This window comes from Tenrec ecaudatus, unplaced genomic scaffold, assembly GCF_050624435.1.
Source record: "Tenrec ecaudatus isolate mTenEca1 unplaced genomic scaffold, mTenEca1.hap1 Scaffold_259, whole genome shotgun sequence".
Taxonomy (NCBI): Eukaryota; Metazoa; Chordata; class Mammalia; order Afrosoricida; family Tenrecidae; genus Tenrec; species Tenrec ecaudatus.
Genome location: NW_027458768.1, coordinates 247,946 through 262,358, shown reverse-complemented (window position 1 = coordinate 262,358; position 14,413 = coordinate 247,946).

Sequence of the window (14,413 nt, the reverse complement as noted above, 5' to 3'; positions counted from 1 at the left end):
GCTTGGGGATTTGTGGGGCGTTAACACGGAGGGAAATAGGACGAAGACTCTATTCCCTAACTTATAACAGTGAGAATCTGGAAAGCTGGTGTTCCACCGTAGGAAAGCCTCTACTTTGGTAAGTTAGAGGTAAAGTCCAAGTACATTATCCTACTTTAAAAATCATTCTCACGGATTCTCCGTTAACAGCTAGGCTGCCTTAACGTGAGCACATGGCTGATTGTATCTCTGTGTAGAAGCAGATATGATCCTTTTGCCCTCTCTTCTCACCGTGACACCCAGCCCCCTTTGTAGCTTCCCCCAATGCAGGTATTAGCTTTCCTCACCTTGGTGAGCTCAAGTACAGGGGCCTTACGATAGATACCACCCACCTTGTGACCCATGTCACTACTGAAGAGGTGTGTCTACAGGCTCCCTATACACGTCCCAAGATAGCAAAGTTTCCACTTCTCCCAGTTCCACGTGGTCCATCAAGAGGAGCTGAAGTGAGAATGCCTAATAAAACATGTCTGACTCTGTATTGTATTCTCTCGCCCGTCTTTCCTGTCCTCTGTGACTTTACCGTGACCTTTACCTATTATCATCGCTGTACATTCGTGCCTTCTGGCCCTTTGGTGGTTAGAAGATGGTTTCCTCTGATCACAGCAGGTTCCTGATGAGGCCCGGGGGCCACAGGCAGGGCTCGAGGGAGGAAAGGGTCTTGACACGCATGTTGGGTGGAAGGCAAAAAGATGGGGAGCCCTGAGCACATGAGGACGGCGGCTCAGGGAGCGAGTGGGCTGCCTGTCAGGGGGTCTGCCTGTAGCACCTCCAACAGTCAGTGTGGAGAGGGCTGGCCCCGGGGCCACCCAGCCCCAGGATTTCGGTTGCAGGACCTGTCAGGTGCTCAGTGCACTGAGACACCAGATCCCGAGAAAGGAGGGTGTGGTGAGGGGAGGCAGGGAGCTCTAAGAGTGGCGGTCAGCAAGAAGACCAGCAGGGCCTGTGCCCCCAACGAAACTGCGGCCCGTGCTCAGGGAGCATTGGGAGAGTCCACTTTGTGCTCCTGCCACAAGGTGTGACCAGCGCTGAAGGACTCCAAACTGGGGGCAGGAAGGAGCGTGGTTGGACGGGGAAGGCTGATTGATGCTGGGAGCCGGAGTCAGCCATGCCCCTTCATACACACATGCACACACGAGAATACACACAGAAGTACGCATGCACACACCCACATGCCCACCCCTACACATGAGCACACACACACACGCACACACACGCACACGCATCTGGGGTAGGCCCCTGTGTCCCGAGCCCCTTGGCTGTCGCTGGCCTGTCCTTCTAGGCACCCACCTCTGTGCGGGCTTTCATTGCCTTGTCCAGCCTCACCCATGTGGCCTCAACCCAGCTCCTGTGGACTTGACTCTGGGCCATGGAGCTGGGGGAGTCGAGTTCCAGGGCACCTGCCAGCTCCCTCAGAGCCTGCACCCTGGCAGCCCCACACTCTGCCCTTTCTCCCGGAAGACCTTGAACTTCTGTTCCAGCATCTGCAAAGGTGGGGCTGGAGAGGGTCAATGTGGATAGGGTTCAGGCAGCTCCTAAAACTCACGAAAGGGCCAGCTGGCCCCAACAGCTCCCACATCCCTCAGCTCTGGTTCTAGAACTCCGCAGGGCATCTCCTGCCCCCTCAGCCCACCCAGCATCTACCCTACCCTCCGTTCCTCCATCCACTTTCCCGGCACGACTCACTTCCACACCCTCAAGGTCCTGCCCACAGTCCTGGGAGTCGGCAGTGGCCACCTTGCTGTACAGCCAGGCGTGGAGGAGCAGGGCTTCTCCCTCCAGTTGGCACTACCCCTGGGCCTCCGCTGCCCATAGTCGTACTGCGTGGACCTCCCTCACCGCCCACAGCTGGACAGCACTGTGGGGCTGCATCAGGAAAGTCACAGGGGATTGCTGCCCTCTCCTCTCTGGCTGCCCACCCCCTGCTCCCTAGATTTCCCACCCCCTGCCAACCTGTCTGAGTTCTGCAAATCCTCCAGGTGCCCGCAGAACCCTTTCAGCTCACTCTGGGTGGCCTCCAACCATGGCATCAGGGTGCACAAGGCCCGTGTTCTTGCCGTCCAGGGCACAGCCCTGCTCTGCCAGCCAGGATTCTGCCTCCAGGAGCTGGGGTGACAGCCAGGTGGGCCATGGCCTCCAGCCTGGGTTTGCAGCCTTGAGAAGGAGTGCACCGGCCCACCTGGCTGCTCTTTAGAAGCCCGCCCCCTGTTTCTTTTTTATTTCCCACAGTTTACTCTGAAGGCAGTCTTGGTTCTCAGGAAGCAAGACAGCTCCTTCCCCGAGGTCCCCTGCAGCCCTGTGGCCTTTTCTTTTCCCTTTCCCACGAAGTTCTCCCATGTCACAAGAACACGGTGGTTCCGGCCAGACAGTTGTCCAGAGTGGCTTATCTGTTTCCCCACTGGACCTGGGTGTGCTGTCTCCTCCCCGCGGGGTTGGCAGGAGAGCTTTAAAAGGTGCTTCAGCCTAGGCCCCACCCCTGTAGATCCAGATTTTGTCTGGATTGGAGGCTGCATGTCCATATCTTTTCAAAGTTCCAGGACATTCGAATGCAATAACCGACTGAGAAGAGCCACCGGCTTAGGAGACACCCCCACACCCACTGCCATTGGGTTCATTCTGCCTCAGTAGGAAAGCAAAGCTAAAGGACCCAGTGGGTCTCATCTCTGGACACGTGTGGAAGAGAGGCCTTGGAACAAGAGAGCGCTTAGAGGAGTTGCTAGGCACATCGAGAGTCTGGGTCCCCCATAGGAGTCCCCTTGAGCCCTGGACACCGGGCAGACCCCCACTTTTCGTGCCCCTCACCTCTATCTATCTGCAGCTGCTGGGCCTCCTGAGCCTGCTGTAGCCTCAGCCTCCTTTGCTATGCCTCTGCGCACAGGCAGCTCATAGCGCTCTCCAGCTGCTGCACCTCAGCTGCCACCTCTTGGGTGGCAAAGTGCCAGCCTGCAGCTTGTGTCCTGTGTCCTCCACCATCCTGGCCAGGACCGGCTGTGCAGCTCTTGCTCCAAGTTCTGTGGAGTACGCAAGGTCTCCAGGGCTGCTATGTGAACAGGCCATTCCTTGGGAGACTCCCTTGAAGCCTTATGGGGCCCCATAGACATGGACCCTGTCTCCATGGTCAGCAAAGAGCCCAGGATGTCCCAAAGCCTGCTGAGGCAGAAGCTCCTCCTTGGGCCCCATATTGTGTCTTCTTGTAGTCTCCAGTGGTCACTCAGGGCCCTGTGCTTGCCCCCTGCTGGGGCAGACACCCTCCCCTCTGATCCTGGGGTGGGCTGGCACCTGGTGCTGCTGCTGCAGGTGCTGCACCTCGCTCAGACTCTGGCCGTTGTCCTGGGCTGTGGCCAGGGCCAGTTTTTCCTGCACCCAGGCCAGTTCCTCATCAGTGTCCCTAAAGAACTGGGAAAGGAGGCTCCGGGCCTCAGGGCTCCCGCAGGCTCTCTAGCTTGCTGTCAGTGCGGGGGGTGGGGGTGAGGGTTGGGGGTGGGGGGGGTCAGGGGGTGGTGGTGGTGCAGGGTTGACAGTCTTAAGGTGAGCTCCTCATGCTGGTCACAGGAGCGCTGGGAGTGGGTGTGCTGGGGACAGGGGTGGGATTCCTGCAGGGAAGGAGGAGGGGGCACAGGCAGATCTACTTCTGAAGCAGCAGCAGGGCAGGATCCTCCACGTTGAGGCTGAGCCCTTCAGGAATGAAGGCCCAGGCCCGGGCCAGCAGGCTCCGTGCCCTTTGAGCATGCTCAGCCACTGCTGCCTCCACATCTGCCTGTGCCCCCAGGAGCTCATCCACCCCAGGACAATCCTATCCACTGCCAGGGACTCGCAGCTCCCCCTCCACAGGATGCAGCCAGCTCTCCAGCTCCCAGATGCTCCCCCGTACGCAGGGCCTGGGGCAGGACGTGGGGTGAGCAGTGGGCACTGGGCAACCTGGGGTCCCATCCAACCTGGCCCAGGGCGTGCACAGTCCTACCTTGCAGGCCTCCTGGAGCGTGGCCTCTTTCCTCCTACAGTTGGCCCTCAGCTCGCCCCAGAGCTGCTGCAGTTCCTGTAGCCTCCCTCGCCTGGAAGGTCTCTGAGGCCCAGTGCCCCCCCTGCAGGCCCCTCTGTCCCTCCTGCAGCCACAGTGGGCACACAGACCTCCTCCAGCCACCAGCCTTGTGGCTGTAGGTTCTGGGCACTAGCTTGTAAGCTTCGTGCCCTGCTCTATGTAATGGGCACAACAATGGATTATTTGGTTTCAAGGAGAGAAACCATATACAGTCCTGATGGGAATAGAGACACTTAATAGATGGGAATAGAGACACTTAATAGATGGGAATAGATGGGAATAGAGACACTTAAAAAAGAAGGGGAAAAAAAGGATTGACCTCTAGTCCCTTCACCGGCAGGGACAAATGCTCTGGTCTCACTGTGTCCCCTAAAAACATCATGTCAAAACGCTTTCTTTTAAATTATGGACATCACTGCATTATAGTTACGAAAGCCAAAGCTGGAAGCCGCCTTTGAGTACGTGGACAGATGGATGGACCAAGTCAGTGAGTTCGAGTTCTAGAATGGAGTGGTGTCCTTTCATTAAAATAGGGGGATAAATGTCAGGTCACAAATGAACCTTGGAAAGACATGCTGGGAATGAAGTAAATAAAATTCCCAACTCACTGCCATCCAGCCAACTCTGACTCATGGTAACCCTAAAGGGCAGAGTGGAACTGCCCCCACGGGTTCCGGGGATGGTAACTCTTTTACAGACATAGAAAGCTTCATCTTTCTCACAAGGCGCAGCTAGTGGACTTGAACTGCCGGTCTTGCAGATCACAGTCTAATTTGTAACCACTACGCCAGCAGGGCTGCTGGTAAGGACATAAGCCAGACACAAAAGAACAGGTGTAGGACCGAGCCAAGTAGAGAAAGGGTGAGCACAGGCCAAGGCACAGAGGCAGGCAGATCGGAGATATAGGGGGTTCACGGTGGCACCCTTGGGCGGGTTAGTGCCCTGTGACCCCGCTACCCATTTATTTATTATTATTATTACTTTTCCTTTCCCCGCCTCTTTTTATCTGTCTACCATGTGTATCCCTGAATTTGGTCTGGTCCCTGCCATATTACCTGGTCCTCACCCCAGGAATGTTCATACAGTAGCTTTTCCCCTATGTCCCTTTTGCATTGTTTTTAAAGCTTACCTCCGTGGACTCAATGTGTTCTTATCATTTTGTGCTTGGTTTACTTCGCTTAGCATGCTTTCCTCCAGTTCTTCCCATGCAGTGATGTGCTTCAAACTTTCATCACTACTTTTTAGCGATGCGTAGTACTCCATTGTATGTATGTACCACAGTTTTTTCCCCCCCACTGAAAAAGAAGTCTTTATTCTGATCCCACCAGCTGTACCATCTGTTATGCGCCTTCCTCCTTGGCAATCCGGTCTTTCTTGAGTGGTCCCATGAAAGCTTTTTTCTCTTCCACGGTCTGGAAACGGCCATGGCCCAACTTGGAGGTGGTGTCTATGAACTTGAGGTCGATCTTCTCCAGGGCACGGCGCTTGTTCTGCACCAGCAGGGACTTGTGCAGAGTGAGCACTCGCTTCTTGGTGCCCACCATGCAGCCCTTGAGCATGACAAAGTCATTGATCACTTCCCCGTAGTGGACAAAGTCGCCCAGGGGGTTGATGCTCTTGTCAGAGAGATCTTAGTCAGTGGAGGCGTTGTTGGATAAGCTTGCCGTCCTTGACGAAGTAGCCCTGGCCAATCTTATAGATCTTCTTTTGGATCTCTGTGCAGTGGTGGTAGCCTTTCTGCACAGCGCGGGCCATCGAGAAGGCCACACGGGCGGGATGCCAGGCACAGATACAAGCCACCTTGCGCAACCCTCGGTGGGTCTTTCGGGGCAGCTTCTTGGTGTGCCAAGGACTGGTGACCCCTTTGTAGCCTTTGCCCTTGGTCACCCCCATGACGTTGATCATTTCATCTTGCCCGAACACCTGGTTCACTGGCACCAGCTTCTCTAGGGCCCAGTCCAGCTTCTCAGCCACGGAACGAGCCCCCGTTCACCTGCATCTCCGTCAGGTGGAGCAGGCGCGTCTGGGTGTGGGCGATGGCGCGCATGACCGGGCAGGACTTCTTCATGCTGCTAAAGTCTTTCTCGAGCTGCTTCTTACCCTCGTCATCCTGCCACTTCTTGCAGTACTTGGTGAAAGCCTTCTTCTTCGACTTGTGCCAGTTCTTGTAGAACCGCCGCTTGCACTCATCGTCACTGATGTGTTCCGCAAAGACCGTCTTGAAGGTCCGGAGGCCGCGAGGTGTCTCCACATAGCCCACGATGCCCACCACCACCATGGGAAGGGTCTCCATGATGGTCACGGCCTCCACCACTTCCTTCTTGTTCACCTTGGAGCCTGGCCTGTCGACCTCGCGCACAATGTGGGTCATGCCGGCCTTGTAGCCCAGGAAGGCCGTCAGGTGGACCGGCTTGGAGGCGTCATCCTTGGGGAAGCTCTTCACCTTCCTGCCGTGCCAGCTGCTGCGCTTCCGAGGCAGAAAGCCCAGAGACCCATGCTGGGGCGCTGAGAACTTCCGGTGTGACATTACATCCTTGATCCCCGCTGGTAGAGTACCCCAGCTTTTTAATCCAATTGTCAGGTGATGGAAATTTGGGTTGTTTCCAATTCCTTGCAATTGTGAACTGTGCCACAATGAACATTGGAGCACAGATGTCTGATCTTGGTTTGTTTCTTGCCCAGTAAGGGTGCGGGGGTTGTTGGGTCATATGGTAACTCTATTTCCATCTGTTTTAGATATCGCCGGTAGACCTCTTTCTTACACACATATGAGTCTCCCTGGATTTGTTTCACGTATGATGTGTCTGGGTCATTGTGTGGTCGTGATCTCTTTTAAGACTTGATTGATGTTTTCTTTACATTGTTTGTCCTGAAGGTCTCTTTTGTACCCTAAAACAAGGAGTCAAAGGGATGCATGGGACTTGATTGCTGAAGGGGGGCAGGAGTGAAGAAATGGACCCAAAGGGTGTCCATACCACTTCTGGGCTCTGCTCTGGAGCTGTTGCCAGCTGTCCATAAACTGTTGGCACCGGTGGCCGAGGCTGCGGGCTCACCCCAGGCTTCTCTGGCAGAGGAGGGCTGCCTTCTGCTCCGGGATATGGGGGATATACGGAGGCTGAGGAAGGGGATCAGGTTGTGCTCAAGAGGCCCCTGGTATGGGAGTATCCTGGATCAGCTCTTCCTCTGCAAGGTCCCACAGAAGAGGTCCCCTGGCCTGGCCCCGATGCTAGACCCAGTGGCATACCTGCCCCTGAACTTGGAGGAGGCCCATCTCCTGCTCCAAGGCCTCGTGTCTGTGCAGCAGTTTCTCCATGCTTTTCAGATTCTTCCCAAGGTCCAGGACTCTAGCAAGGGCACCCTGTGGAGGACGGGCACATTACAGACTTGGCCTCTGCTCTTCTGCCCAGGGTTCTCTTCGATCCTTTCTTCCTGGCTTGTCTTGGCCTTGGCCTCCGGCAGGTGACAGAGTCTGATTAGTGTCTGCACAGTGACACTGCGGGTGTTGGGGACAAGGCTGCTGGATGGAAAACCAGTACCTATCAGGGGTCCCAGGTCTTCCTGTCAATTCCCTTCCTGCCTCCCTTCTATGGGGTCTCTGTCTCATAGGCCAGGTGTTTCTGAAACCACATCAGCTTCTCTTTGAGGTCCCCAAGAGGGACAGGCTATTCCAGCTGCTGGCCCCACCCCTGGATCCAGTCGCCGTCCTGTGTGATGGTGGGGACATGAGTGCCCTGATGTTCATACTGCCTTGGCCCCAAGCGGTGACCCCATCTACCCCTCGGGCTGTGCCAAGGACTGAAATTCTGACCAGGCTCAGGGACAGCACAATAATTTTTCTTTCACCCAAGATGACAGGGCCCAGGCCCATCAGTCTTCAGATCTAGGAAGTGGCTGGGCATGGGCCATGGGTGGGTTCTCATGTGGAGGGTGCCCCTCACCCACCCCTGGGGCCCTGTCTACTCTGCCGATCAGAATGACAGGTGTCCACATGGGTCTGAGAATCAAGGGCCCTGGACTCCAGTCCTAGCTTTGCCCCTGGAAAAGCCATTAAACTCTCCACATCCCGTTCCACCGCAGGCCGCCCCTTGGCCCCTAGTGGGGCTGAAGGTCACTTGTAAAGGTAAAATGGGGTTCAGGTGGGGTGCCCTCTGACCTGGCTAGCAGCCATGAGAAAGCCGGCAGTAATCAGAGAGGTGTGAAGCTGTGTCGCTGACCTTCTCCCAGGGCTTCCACTCAAGCCGGCCGCTCTCATATCGTGCCCAGCAGGCCCTGAACCCAGGGGCCTTGCAGCACCCTGGCCTGCTCTCTCAGCGCAGCCGCCTGCGTAGTGGGAGGTGGGAAGTGGGAGGTGGACCCAGCCCTGAGTACCGAGTGTACCCCTGCTGGGGCTGACTCACAGCCCATAGCCCTCACTATAAGTCTCTAACCCTCACTAACAGCTCTGCAGTAGAGGGTTGGCCAGGCTCCTGGGCAGAAGGAAGCAGGGGCCATGTGATATGGGCAGATCAAATGCCCTCTGTGGTCCCCAGAGTGTGGCCTAACCTATCCCTATGTGCTTCTTGGTGCTTGGGCACCTCGGCTTGGTCACCAGCCCTGGATTGGAGCCACTGGCTCCTTGGTAATCCCTCACCCACCAGCACAGGTTCGGTGTGCATACACACCTCACCCGTGTGCCCCCAACAGTCTGGATACCCCGGCCTTATCAGGGTCACGCCCATGACCGTCCCGGCCATCACCTCCCTTTCCTGTGTGCTCAGCACCTCTGGAAGGTGCCATGCTTCTGGATCAGCCGCTCCACCTCTTCCACAGAGCCCTCCAGGGCACTGGCTTCCTGGAATACCTGGGTCAGCCATGGAGGTGACACAGAGGTGGGGGGGGGGGGGGATCAGGGGCACAGATGGTGGTTCAAAGGGAAACCTAGACAGCAACATTTGCCAGAACCTTGGTTTACAGCCTGGGCTCTCTGGGGGTACATCAAGGGGCCTGCGGCTGGTGGTGGGGAGGTGGGTGCTGAGCAGGAGGGGATGGAACCTGAGGAAGAAGAGCACTCCAACCTGGGGGCCGTTAGGAACATCCCAACTTCTGACGAGGTGGGGAGGAGCCCCATCAATTTCCAACCAAACCGCGTAGGGCTTGGCTGGCTGGGGCCAGGTGTGGGGAGGAGATGGCCCTGAGTGACCTGAGGCTCAGGTGTCCCCTTGGCCACTTGGGAAGACACACTATCTAGCTCCGTATCAGAATAGCAGCCAGTGATCAAGGAAGCAAGGGGGATTGGGGTGGTACTACAGGAGGACTGGAGGTCCTGGGGTCAGTGTGTCTGTGTGTGGTGAGGGGAGCTGTCTCCTGGGCCTGCAGGATCTTGTCCAGCTTCCACACTGTCTGAGGAAGAGCTGCTTGCGGTGCATGGCCTGCCGTCTCCCTTGCTTCCGTTCCCAGGCCTGAAAGACCTGCTCCCAAGCATCCTGCAGGGCGCATAGCCTTTCCTGGACCTGGGCATGGGCATGGACACAACCGAAGGTGGTGCTGAGGGAAGCTCCAGAGAAAAGGTGCCTGACTGTCCCACCCAAGGGGAGGGTATTGTTTGTGTTTCCACAGGGAAAGATGGACCAGATATCAAGCCAGTGCCAGATGAATGCAGTGTGCCCGCACGGAGTAGGGAGCCAGTGGAGGGGGCTGAGGGCTGGGCTCCCATACCAGCTATGTGGACAACTGCCCCTGCCCCCAGAAGAATTTACTTCAGAGGACAGCACTGAAGCTGCATCTAGGAGAGAGGGGCATGTTTGATCAGAGCAAATGGGAGCAAAGAAGGGGAAGGAAGAGAGAGTGGGGCACATCCTGGCCCATCAGGCCTGGAGGACGATATCCCGGCTCTGAACAGCCAATGGACAGAGTGGACAATGTGGCTGGTCCCACTACGAGACACACCGTCCATTGATGGCCCAGTGCCCTAAGGGGGACAACACTGGAGACTCAGGGTTAGAACTGGCCCAGACTGATCCTATGGCACTGAGGCAAACCACTAAAAATGTGTGGCAGAGCAACCGTGGGAGCAGAGCTAGAGCCCCTGAGGTAGTACAAAGGACAGACTCTGGGGCCAAAGCATGGTACCCCATTGGACCTGACTGAAGGACACACCTAGAGATTAAAAATCAGACCTTCATCTATGTATAGGTTTTTCTTTCTTTAAAATTTTTTTCTTTTATTTTATTCTTAAAAAAGCATTTTATTAGCGACTCATACAACTCTTATCACAATCCATACATACATCAGTTGTATAAAGCACATCTGTACATTCTTTGCCCTCATCATTTTCAAAGCATTTGCCTTCCAAAATTAATTTATTCTTCTATGGGTAATTGGTTTCCTTTTTGTTGTCATTGCTGTGTTCTCACTCATTGCCTATCTTGCAATGACTTGATTTTTGGTGCATATTATTATCTCTACAGACCTATCTAGATACGATAGACTGCATGAATAGTTTGGAGGAGAAAACAAGGGGACCAATAGTTCCGGGGGAATAGGGGAGTGGGAGAGAAGGGGGCAAAGGGGTAGTGCAGAACAACCCAGGGACAGGGGAGCAATAAGTTATCCAAAATCAGTAGCAAGGAGGGTGTGAGTGGTCTGGTAGGGATTCAGCAAGGGCAAGGTAACCGAGAGAAATTACTGAAACCCAAATGAAGGCTGAGCATGATAGTGGGACAAGAGGAAAATAAAAGGAAATAGAGGAGAGAACTAGGTGACAAAGGGTATTTATAGAGGTCCAAAGACTGGAATGTACATATGTAAATATATTTATATGAGTGTAGGGAAACTGATCTGTGTGCATATATTTATAGGTTTAGTACTAAGGCAGCAGATGGACATTGGGCCTCCACTCAAGCACTTACTCAATGCAAGAGCACGTTGTTCTATTAAATTGGCATTCCAGGATTCACACCTTCCCGACACGATTGCTGAAGAAAAATGTGTGCATAAGCAAATGTGGTGAAGGAAGTTGACGGTGCCCGGCTATCAAAAGATATAGCGTCTGGGGTGTTAAAGGCTTGAAGATAAATAAGCGGCCATCTAGCTGAGAAGTATCAAAGCCCACATGGAAGAAGAACACCAGCCTGGCTGACCACGAGGTGTAGAAGGGACCAGTTATCAGACATCAAAGAACTAAAAATCGTATCAGTGGGTGCCCACCTTCCTGATACGATCAGTGAAGACAAACGTGTGCATAAGCAAATGTGGTGAAGAAAGCTGATGGTGCCTGGCTGTCAAAAGATATAGCATCTGGGATCTTTAAGGCTCAAAGATAAACAAGTGGCCACCTAGTTCAGAAGCAACAAAGCCCACATGGAAGAAACACACCAGCCTGTTTGACCACGAACTGTCGAAGGGATCATGAGGTATCAGGAATCAAAGAACAAAAAATCATATCATTGAAAATGTGGGTGAGTGCAGAGTGGAGACTCAAAGCCCATTGGTAGCCAACCGGACACACTTTACTGAAGGGTTGTGGGGAGGAGATGAGCCAGTCAGGGTGCAGGGTAGCAACGATGAAACATATAACTTTCCTCTAGTTCTAAAATGCTTCCTCCCCCCACTCTCATGATCCCAATTCGACCTTACAAATCTGGCTAGATAAGAGGGTGTACATAGGTACAGATAGGAACTGGAAACACAGGGAACGCAGGACAGATGACTCCTTCAGGACCAGTGGTGAGAGTGGCGATGCCTGGAGGGTGGACAGAATGTGGGGTGAAAAGGGGAAATTGATTACAAGAATCTACAAATAGCCTCCTCCCTGGGGGAGGGACAGCAGAGAAGAAGGAAAGGGGAGACTTTGGACAGTGCAACATATGATAAAATAATATTAATTTATGAATGATGAAGGTTTCGTGAGGTAGGGGGGAGTGGGGAGGGAGGGGGAAAATGAACAGCAGATATTAAGGGCTCAAGTAGAAGGCAAATGTTTTGAGAATGATGATGGCAACAAATGTACATATGTTCTTTAAAAAAAAACCCTTTTATTATTTAAGCTTAATTTATTCCCAAGCCATGAGTTTTTGCTTCTTCAGTTTCTTCTGGGAAATCTTTTTCTTCAGTGCAACCTCCTCTTCTGGCTTGGGAAAGATTTGTTTCTTCTCAGTCAGGATCATTTCAATGTGGCAGTGGGAGCTCCTGTGTGGATTAATCTAGCCAAGAGCTCTGTAAGTCCGGTGGTGCAGCTTGGGGGCTTTGTTCACCTGGATGTGCTCGATGACCTGAGAATCCACATCTAAACCCTTAAGTTCAGCATGACTTTCTGCATTTTTAAGCATGTGAACCAAAAATTCAGCACTCTTTTTGGGCTACCAACTCTGGGTTCCACCCCACTGTTTGGCCTGGGCACATCTACGAACACCATCATTGTCCCGTCGGAAAGACACACACTGCTTCTGCAGAGTGATGTTTTTCAAGTATTTGGTGGTTTTCCAGATGTGCATGCCTTTGATGGCCTGGGCAGTTTCACGAGTGTTTTTGAAGTGGACCCGGAGATTCGACCCTCTGTATTTGCAGGATTTTGTAGGGTTTTCTGGGTCAAATGAGTAGCGAACCATTTTAGCAGGTCACCTCAGGCCGCTACAGTTAGAGGAAGAGCCTGTACATACGTTCTTGACACAATGCATGTATGTATGAATTGTGATAAGAATTGCATGAGCCCCCCAAAATATGATTAAAAAAATAGAAAAGAAAGGTGCTTGGCCCTGTGGGGCCAGTGTGCAGTGGTCCAGTGGGCTGGGGGAGGGCCAGAAAGGGGAGCCGACCTCCACGGCGGACGGCCCTGTAGCCTGGAGCACCTGCTGTCCCCGCTGGGTGGCGCACTGGTGCAGTTCCTTCTGGGCCTCCCGCTTGTCCCGCAGCTCTTGGTGGACACTGAAGCTTTGGGCTCCACTGCCGGGGTCTTGGGGCTCCTCCACCACCTGCAAATCTCACTGCACACTGGCTGCCCAGGAGGCATAGTCTTGCACCTGGAGCCTGGGAGAGCACGGGAGAGCACGGGGTGAGGGGACCTGGTACCGAGGCAGCATCACAGCCGGCCTGAGTCCACCACCACTCATGTCCAAACCTCCATGTCTCTGCCGCTCAATCCCACAGCCTTACCAAGTGTCTACTCGGCCTCAGCTCTGCCCGCCACCCCTCCTTCCCCCCCAGTTCTCCAGGGCCAATGAAGTCCCTCATGGGCCGCTTGATAGCTTTGCCCACCCATCCACAACGTTGCCAGACCCCCACTTAGAGGTAGCCTTTGGTGGCCTTGTGTGAGAGCCAAGGGACTCGGGACTCTTGTCCCTTCACTGCCTCACTGTGCAGATGGAGGTTTTTGGTGGGTTTTTTTTTTCTCTTTTCTTCTTTTACATTTTATTAGGGACTCATACAACTCTTACCACAATCCATACATGTACATACATCAATTGTATAAAGCACATCCATACATTCCCTGCCCCAAGCATTCTCAAGGCATTTGCTCTCCACTTAAGCCCCTTGCATCAGGTCCTCTTTTTTTTCCCCCTCCCTCTCCATTCCCCCCTCCCTCATATGCCCTTGGTAATTTATACATCGTTATTTTGTCATATCTTACCCTATCCGGAGTCTCCCTTCCCCCCTTCTCTGCTGTCCCTCTCCCAGGGAAGAGGTCACATGTGGATCCTTGTAATCAGTTCCCCCTTTCCAACCCACTCACCCTCCACTCTCCCAGCATCGTCCCTCACACCCTTGGTCCTGAAGGTATCATCCACCCTGGATTCCCTGTACCTCCAACCCTCATATGCACCAGTGTACAGCCTCTGTCCTATCCAGTCCTGCAAGGTAGAATTCGGATCATGGTAGTTGGGGGGAGGAAGCATCCAGGATCCGGGGGAAATCTGTGTTCTTCATCGATACTACCTCACACCCTAATTAACCCATCTCCTCTCCTAAACCCGTCTATGAGGGGATCTCCATTGGTCGACACTTGGGCCTTGGGTCTCCACTCTGCACTTCCCCCTTCATTTAATATGATATATATATACATATATACACATACATATATACATATACACATATATACACATACATACACACACTTATATCTTCCCTGCAGGTGCAGGGAGCCCGTGGCTTGGGAAAGTGACCCTGCAAAGTGGGCTTTGTGACCAGGCTCCCTGATCCACCGACCCAGCTTTGCCTCCTCCACAGGCCGCAGACAGCAGGGGCTGCCCTGGGTTCCCTGAACTCGGGCCCTCTCCAGAGACAGTGGTTTGGCAGAGCCGCAGCACAGCAAGGGTCTCCCTGGAAGCCTCTTTATCCCATGCCCAGCACCTCCTCCCAAAC